Genomic DNA, 7,220 nt, shown 5'->3' on the forward strand with positions numbered 1-7,220 from the left:
AAAGGGAAGATTTTTATAATATCAATGTAATGAAAACGATCTAGGGTTACGGGCTATCTAACAATCCTATTGCATTCTTCAATAGAATTGACTGACTAATTTATCTAGTTTATTGATTGACAGGGTTAATATTGCTCATAAGACTCTGTCGAGTTCTTACTCACCTATTCAAGCTAACCTAACGCCTATATGTCTGTGGAGTTAGAATCAGCAAGAACACATTTATAATTCCTGTACATCAACCAAGCAAGGCAATTAGGTATATGTCTATCCTAACCGCGAATCCGTTCCCCATGCCCAGGTTCAAGAACTTACTCTACTCAATCCTATGTGCAATCTAAAATTCCCACTTTCGAGTTCAATTATAGATTCGTAGATAGTATTCAATTGGTGATCAAGCAATCAAATAATTAAGAGCAGGATTGAATAAATAAACCAATATGATAAATCAAGAAATCAAAATCAATATCTGAATAACAATAGTCATGAAAGAAACACAACCCTAGAACGTGAAGTTTAGCTCTACATAGACATGGTAGCAAAACAACAAATCATACAAAGAAACATAAAAATTACTAAGTTTGGTGGAAGAAAAGATGAAACCTGGCCTCCACGGAGGCTCCTTGCTCTCCCTCGGTCAAATTCCCTTCAAAAACTGTGTTAATGACCTAAAAGGGGCGTTTTTGGCCTATATATTGCGTACAAAAGTCGTGGGCCAAAGTTTTCCTTTTCCTAATCCGACTCAGCTTCAGCTTCGCATGCTAAGGTGGATGCTTTGCATCCACTCTTTGTTCCTCTATCTCTGTTGTGCCCATGTGCGGATGCTAAGGCAGATGCTATGGCTCGACTTCACTGCTAAGGGTGCACCAACTAGCCTTCTTTCCAAGGTTGGATGCGACGCATCCACCCTCTTCTCCTCTAGTTGGGGCATTTTTTCTTCATATTTTTTCACTCCAAACATCCTAAATCATCACACATAACTTAATTAGTCATTAAACTAATAATCAACACATATTTGGCATTTTTAACATGAAATAGCACAAAAAGCGCTTAAAACATGGGTGAAGTAATATTAAAACATACAGAAATATGCCCAACATCACCACACCACACTACAACCTTTGTTTGTCCTCGACCATTACTATAGTTGACGAAACAAAATTAAGCTCTTATCATTCAAAGCACACTACACCTATGACCATGGTTGATAGTAACAATTAAGCTCTAGCATATGCATTCAACACATACTTCCCTTTAACTTATGCCATATTTCAAAAATATTCAAAACAAAAGAACCATGCTCTTAACAATCCTAGCCTCAAAATCTGACTCAATGTCACAATGCACTCATGGCTTGAGCACCCAACATCATAGAGAAGTCGAATAACTTAACCTATCCCTCGTGAAACCATGTGCCCTCACAACAAAAGCAAAGAGAATAGGAAGAATCCACACATTCAAATCAAATACTCAAATATATTTTAAGGACTCATATATCAAATAAACGTGGCTTACTGTCGCAAAGAAGTCACATGCATGCCCTTGGTACTGTAGGCTTTCCCTTAATGTAAATCTCTACTAATGTAGCACCGCTCAATCTAAAATCAATTAGGACTTTTCATGGTTGTAATATGGGCCAAGGGATTGGTAGGATATATTTTAGGAATAGTGACTAACCCTCCTAAGCACTTTAACACATCACATGATAAACTTTAAACGCAAATTCTTCAATCCACTTCAGTTTCACAAACAAGATCACACCCCAAAAATATTCCCTCTTTCTTTAAGCATTACCTTAATTTACACCCCGCTAGCAAAAACAAGACAATAATTTATTCGTCTATATTATTTTCTTCTTTTTTTCCAGATTTTTCTCCTTCTTTTTTTCCTTTGTCATTTTTCGCTAGTGGTGTATTATTTTACAAAACAAGTGCACCTTTCTTCCTATCATTGGTTCCACTCAAAAGCCACCCTACACCTAGTCCCTTATTACTTCTTTTAGCGCTCATTTTACAATTGAAGTTCTTTAAGAGGTAAAAGGATCAAAACAATGTCAATTATGAACAAAAGGGTATAGGCTCGTAATGTGGTCGTCAAATAAAAGTCTATAGGCTCAAAAGGGGTAACTTGGGATAAATTATATTTATGGTATGCTATAATCTCAAAAAGATCAAATAAAGCCTAAAATCATTTCTCAAACCGAGCATCACCTAAAATTTCGCTTCAACTCACATACCGGGAAAGTTCTAGACACAAGTACAATACACATACTACACAAAAATCTCACCACACATGGCACATGACTCACTAAGGATGGTCCCATTCCGACTCTCAACAACAACAACAACAACGACCCAGTAAAGTCCCACTCCGTGGGGTATGGGGAAGGTAGTGTGTACGCAGACCTTACCCCTACCCCAATAGGGCAGAGAGGCTGTTTCCGATAGACCCTCGGCTCAGGAAGATGAAAATATAACATGGAAAGAAAAGACAATTCATCAATATTGCCAACATAACCATAGAAATAATGACAGCATCCTAAAAACCATAAAATAGATGACATGCAATAACAATAACCCGCAACTAAGATCCAGAGCTATGGGAAACAGTAAGGTTAGTGTGAACTCTACATCAACCACAAGCTGTCTAGGACCAACCTACTCAAACTCGTTTCACCCCAGGAATGGAGAAGGAGAAGCTCGACTACTCGACCTCCAGACCTTCCTATCAAGGGCCATGTCCTTGGAAATATGCAATCGTGCCATGTCCTGCCTGATCACCTCCACCCAATACTTCTTAGGCCGACCTCTACCTCTTCTCGTACCCACTAAAGCCAACAGCTTACACCTCCTCACCGGAGCATCCAGGCTTCGCCTTCGCACATGCCCGAACCATCTGAGCCTCGCTTCCCGAATCTTGCCATCCTCAGAGGCCCATTCCAACTCTCAACAAATTCAAGTAATCACGGAGCCACGAGATATTAAGCATTAAGCACAAAGTGAGCACAAGTCAAGTGTCACGATCCTAAAATGGACCCAGTCGTGATGGCGCCTATCGTGAAACTAGGCCAGCCGACACGAATCCCAAAACAAACCAGACATTTAGAATAAGTTATTTAAAATCATTAATTAGCAAAAATCCCATAATATAAGTAAAAATAAACAGTGCTGAAACATAACACAGCCCGACATCGGGGTGTCACCAGTCATGAGCAACTACCAACTAGTCTAGGAATAGGAAAGGACAACATAGTCTGAAAATAAACTACTAAGGCAGTCTGAATAAGATAGGAAGGAGAAACATTGGCTGCGAACGTCAAGCAGCTACCTAGTCAACTCCGGAGACCTGCTGAAAGGTTGATCAGCACTCGCTATCGTGACCCGAGACTCCTGGATCTGCACATAATGTGCAGAGAGTAATGTGAGTACGCCAACTCAGTAAGTGATAAAAGTAAAGGCAGATGAGTAGTAAGAAAATACGTAAACCACGTCATAATGCTACAGCAAACAGTATAAGTCCAGAACAATGCAGTAAAGAAATAAAACTCGTAAAAAGACAACTCAGTTCAGTAAAACCTTTTAAAACATCTTTCAATAGTTCAAACGAGTGATGAAAACAGTGAGTAAAAGGATAAAAACGTAAATAGCCCCTTGGGCAAAACAAGTACCATAGACCGCCCCTCGGGCATCATATCAACAGAACCAGCCCCTCGGGCTACCTCACAATCACTCGTATCAGCCCCTCGGGCAATAACATGAAACAATAATAGCCCCTCGGGCAATATCACATCACACACACTGGGTACCCGCGCTCACTGGGGGTGTACAGACTCCGGAGGGGCTCCTACAGTCCAAGCGCTAACATAAGCCATCTCGTGGCATAACAAATCAGGCCCTCGGCCTCTCATACACCATAAATCAGTACAACCTACTGCGGCACGTAACCCGACCCCATGATATCCTCACAACACAGGCCCTCGGCCTCACTCAGTCGGAATTCACTCAAGCCCCTCGGGCTGATAGTAAAACAGGTACTCGGCTCAAAATATTATTTATAAAGTCAAAAGGAGTAAATAAAATTCCGAGTTATGAAATCAGTGAAAGTATAGCATGACTGAGTGTAAATATCATCAAAACAGTGAGGAAACAGTAGTAAAAAGCCCCTAAGGGTCGAAACAGTCAGCAAAAGGCCCCAAACACAGCATTCAGCCCCAAACAAAGTAATACTTTCCAAAATATAATAATATCAAACAATTTCCAATTAAATACGCGACTTAATAGTCGTACGGGATGGACCAAGTCACAATCCCCAATGGTGCACGACCCCACGCTCGTGATCTAGTGTGTGCGTCACCTCAAAATAGCACAACGATGTGAAATCCGGTGTTTCATAACCTCAGGACAAACATTTACAATCATTACTTACCTCAATCCGGTCCAAACTCTAGCCCGCGATGCCTTTGCCTCTCGAATCGGCCTCAACCCGCCCCGAATCTATCCAAAATCAGAACCATAACATCAAAATAGGCTAAAGGAAGAGAGCCCACGCAAAAATAACCAAATTTACTCTGAAATCCCGAAATTGGCCAAACCCGACTCCCGGGCCCACGTCTTGGATTTTGATAAAAATCACATTACTAGAATCCTTATCCTCCCACGAGTTTATACATATCAAGAACATCAAAATCGAACCCCAAATGGCCCCTCAAATTCCCAATTTACACTCTCCAATATCAAGCCCTATTTTCCCAAATTTAACCCTTATTTTCCATTAATTTCAAGCTTAATCAGTAAAATAATGCCATGTAATCGAGTATTAAGTTTAAACATATTACCTCCAAGTGTTTTCCTTCGATTCCCTCTTCAGTCCCTCTCAAAAAGCTTCAAACTCGGCTAACAATGGTGAGAAATGGCCTAAAATTCGCGAAGATGGCTATTTAAACATTCTGCCCAGGGATTTAAATTCCTTAATCGCGATCGCGGAAAGAACCTCGCGATTGCGAAGAACAACTTTGCTGGCTCCTGCAATAACTCTACGCGAACGCGTCCCTCTCCACGCAAACGCGATGCTCTGCCCCTCACACCTACGCGATCGCGGACCACTAACCGCATTCGCGATGAACAAACACGTGGCCCCAGCTTTGGTCCACTAACCTTGCGCTAACGCGACTTAACCCATGCGTTCGCGATGCTTTACCTAAACAACTCCCGCGATTGCAGCTCCAAATACGCGAACGCGAAGAACAACCTGGACTACCTCTACAACTGCTCTACGCGACCGCGAGCCTCCTCATGCGATCGCGAAGAAGAAACTTCTGCAACAGAACTGAAGGAAAAATCTGCAACTTTCAAAATAACAATTTGATCCGTTTAACCACACGAAACTCACCCGAGGCCCTCGGGTCCTCAACCAAACATGCCAACATGTCCCATAACATCATTCAAACGTGTTCCAACCTTCGAAATACTCAAAACAACATCGAAACATCAAATCATCATCGGATTCAAGCCTAAGAAATTCCAAAACTTCCAAATTCCGCTTTCGATCAAAAAGTCTATCAAACCTTGTCCGAATGACCTGAAATTTTGCACACACGTCCCGAATGACACAGCGGACCTATTCCAACTTCCGAAATTCCATTCGAACTCCTTTATTAAAATTTCCACTACCAACTAAAAAACGTCAAAATTCCAATTTCGCCAATTCAAGCCTAAATCTACCCCGGACCTCCAAAACACATTCTGATCACGCTCCTAAGTCCTAATTCACCTCACGAAGCTACCCGAATCATAAAAATCAAATTCTGAGATCGTTAATTCACAAGTCAACTTCCGGTTGACTTTTCCAATAAAGGGGCCAACTTAATAGACTAAGTGTCTCATTTCTCTACAAAACCACTCCGAACCTAAACTAACCAACACGATGAGATGAAATACAGCTGAACAACATATAAAGAAGCAGAAATGGGGGAAACGGAGCGGTAACTCATGAAACGACCGGCCGGGTCGTTATATCCTCCCCCTCTTAAACAAACGTTCGTCCTCGAACGGGTCAAGAAACATACCTGAAGCCTCAAATAGGTGAGGATATCTGCTCTGCATCGCCCGCTCGGTCTCCCAGGTAGCCTCCTCCACGGGCCGACCTCTCCACTGCACTTTCAGTGAAGCTATATCCTTTGATCTCAACTTTCGAACCTGACGCTCCAAAATAGTCACTGGCTCCACATCATAAGTCAAATCATCATCTAACTGAATTGTGCTGAAATCCAAAACATGAGATGGATCGCCAATATACTTCCGGAGCATAGAAACATGAAACACCGGGTGCATACTCGATAAGGTGGGTGGCAAAGCAAGCTCATAAGCCACCTCCCCAATCCTCCGAAGTACCTCAAAAGGCCCAATGAACCGAGGACTCAATTTTCCTTTCCTCCCAAATCTCATAACACCCTTCATGGGTGAAACCTTCAATAGAACCTTCTCCCCAACCATGTAAGACACATGATGGACCTTCCTGTCAGCATAACTCTTTTGTCTATACTGCGCTGTACGAAGCCGCTCCTGAATCACCTTTACCTTGTCTAAAGCATCCTGCACCAAGTCTGTACCCAAAAGCCTAGCCTCACCCGGCTCAAACCAACCAACTGGAGATCTACACCGTCTCCCATACAAAGCCTCATATGGAGCCATCTGAATACTCGACTGATAACTGTTATTATAAGCAAACTCCACGAGCGGTAAAAACTGATCCCATGAACCACCGAAGTCGATAACACAAGCACGCTACATGTCCTCCAATATCTGAATAGTGCGCTCGGACTACCCGTCCGTCTAAGGGTGAAAAGTTGTGCTCAACTCGACCTGAGTACCCAACTTTCTCTCTGCACGGCCTTCCAAAACTGCGAAGTGAACTGAGTGCCTCTATCTAAAATGATAGAAACTGGGACACCATGCAAGCGGACAATCTCTCGGATATATATATCTCTGCCAACTGCTCTGAAGAATAGGTAGTACAAACAGGAATAAAGTGCACGGACTTGGTCAGCCGATCCACAATCACCCAAATAGCATCGAACCTCTTCAAAGTCCGTGGGAGCCCAACAACAAAGTCCATGGTGATCCGCTCCCACTTCCATTCTGGAATATCCATCTGCTAAAGCAAGCCACCCGGTCTCTGATGCTCATATTTCACCTGCTGACAATTGAGACAGCGAGCTACAA

Source organism: Nicotiana attenuata, chromosome 7, assembly GCF_001879085.1.
Source record: "Nicotiana attenuata strain UT chromosome 7, NIATTr2, whole genome shotgun sequence".
Classification (NCBI taxonomy): domain Eukaryota; kingdom Viridiplantae; phylum Streptophyta; class Magnoliopsida; order Solanales; family Solanaceae; genus Nicotiana; species Nicotiana attenuata.